The sequence below is a fragment of the Gekko japonicus genome, unplaced genomic scaffold (genome assembly GCF_001447785.1).
Source record: "Gekko japonicus isolate JY-2015 unplaced genomic scaffold, Gekko_japonicus_V1.1 scaffold127, whole genome shotgun sequence".
NCBI classification, from domain to species: Eukaryota; Metazoa; Chordata; class Lepidosauria; order Squamata; family Gekkonidae; genus Gekko; species Gekko japonicus.
In genome coordinates, this window is record NW_015170891.1 from 1,409,871 (window position 1) to 1,412,358 (window position 2,488).

Here is a 2,488-nt window from a genome sequence, read left to right on the forward strand (position 1 = left end):
GATGTAATTGCAGTTGTATTGAGATTCTTTTTTGTTGTGCTTTTTTGAAGTGCTCCCACACCTTGGTAAAGTGCCACACTAAAAAGCATCTTGTTATCATATGTGTAATCTCAGTGAGATTGCTCTTTTATGTTTTTGGCACTGCTTTACCATTGCACAGTGGTAAGGGAGAAGAAAAGGGGAAATCACAGAAGAACGGAAGGAGATGCGGATTGTAGTTAACGGTGCATGCAGAGTTCTGTACATACTTCAAAAACATAAAAAGACATGGAGGAGAATCCCTCAGGCATCTATTCCACTTTGCAAACAAAACCAAGTAATCTGGGTGTCCAAAATCTGGGGGGGGGGGGATTTTGTTTACATCCCTCACTGAAGATATGCCATGAAGTGAGTTTAATCGTTCCCCCAGGGCAATTAAGTGTGAAGTCCCATAGAAAGGAGGGATGAATTAAGATATACTGCAAATCCAGTCTGTTCCACAAAGGGGCAGTCAAGCACCATCTCTGAAATGGATTTATTTAAAAAAATAATAATCATGCTGCTATAAATCTAAAAGTAACTGTAAGGAATTGCCTTTATCAGAACCAGCTAAAACACCCCAAAGTAGTTTTCAAGTTCAGGCCGAATGCGTTGATCTGAAAAGCACCTAGCCTGAAAAAGAATTATGTTGAACTGGAAAGCTTGCTAACTCCTTTGTACTGTTTGGGTTGGTCCTAATTACCCTCTGTTTCTTTTGTATGTTTTTCTCACTTGGGAAATGTGGCTATCTGCAATTTCTGCACACAGTAATATAATATTCTCATTTGGGGCTGCTTTTATATCTTTCTCCCTCTCTGGCTGAATGTACCCCTAAAAGCACTTATCAGCTCTTCTGCTTTTGACATGTGTGTGCGCTAAAAACAAAAAGTAAAGGCAGTTTTATATGTGCAAGTATGCAGTTCATTTTTTATTGGTAAAAGTTATTTTTCTAGATTGTAAAAAATATGAAAACCATCAAATGCCAAAACAATAACGGGGGTAGAAAGTCTCATCAAGTTGCAGCTGACTGGTGGTGACCCTGTAGGGTTTTCAAGGCAAGAGACATCCAGAAGTGGTTTGCCATTGCCCACCTCTTCAGTACAACCTGGTATTCCTTGGTGGTCTCCCATCCAGGGGTCATTTCATAGAAAAAGAGCTGCAGCTCATTAGCATAACTTAGCATATGCCACCCCCCCTGACATCACCGGAAGTGTGCACCAGCCCCTCTGACAGGCAGAAGCACCTGGGATCCATTCTTTCCTCCCTCTCCCTTCCCTTCGCCTCCAAGTCAGGCGAAGGAAAAGGGGAGGAGGAGGATCTCAGGCGCTTCTGCCTGACAGAGGTCCTGGCGTGCCCACAGCCAGCCTGGGTGAATTATAGAATCATAGACTCATAGAGTGGGAAAGAACCTCAAGGATCATCTCGTCCAACCCCCTGCACAATGCAGGAAATTCACCAATACCCCCCCCCACAACCCCGTGAGTGACCCCTGTTCCACGCCCAGAACATGATTTTAAAAACCCTCCAGGATCACTGGGGGCCAAACTGGCCTGGAGAAAAATTGTTTCCTGGCCCCAAAGTGGCGATCAGCATTTCCCTGGGTGTGTAAGAAAGGGCCACAAGAACTAAGCACTGATGCAACCCTTCCTGCTCTACCTCTTGTGATTTGCCTAAGTTCACACAATCAGCATTATGATCCTTTTAAAGTTGAAAGCATGATATAAATGCAAAGGACTATTTGTAAGATTATCTGTAAGACACAAGACCAGGATGCATCTCACTTCTGGCAATCACTTGGAGAGACCCTATCACTCAGCTTCCATTGCCCCCCACACACCCCACATTGGAATAAGAACATAATATCAGGCCATACCACATTGCAATAAAGCCTCTACAATTGTATACAGAAATACTGAGCTTCCCTACCATTTGCCACAACTAGCCCACCACACAACCAGGATCAAGACTCCTAAGTGGACCAACAGACAGGCATACACTCGTTTGAGAAACTGAGTATTACATTAGAACACCTCTGGAGCATTACAGATCAGTAGAGGCAGCACTGCACAGTGGTCAGAGTTGCAGATTGATGTGAGGAGACCCAGGTTTGTATTCTCACTCTGCTGACTGAGTGACCCCGGGCCAAATCTCCCGTCCTCTACCTAACCTCCCCCACAGGGTTGTTGTGAGGATGAAATGGGGACTCATTGGCAGGGTCCCCAGCTTCCCTGGCAGGAACACTATATTAAGAAATCTCTCACAATTATGCAGCCATAGCAGGCAGGAGGGAAGGAGGCAAATACCTCCAGCGCCAGAGACTTGTAGAGGAAGAGTCAAACTTTGGGGACTCACACGTGCACCAGAGGGCCAAGGCAGCAGGAGGCAAGAAGCCTGGGCGAGCTGGGCTCCTCCATGCCTGGCAGAAGATGAGGTGCAGAGGTGAGAGGTGGGCAAGCAGAAGAGGCACTCA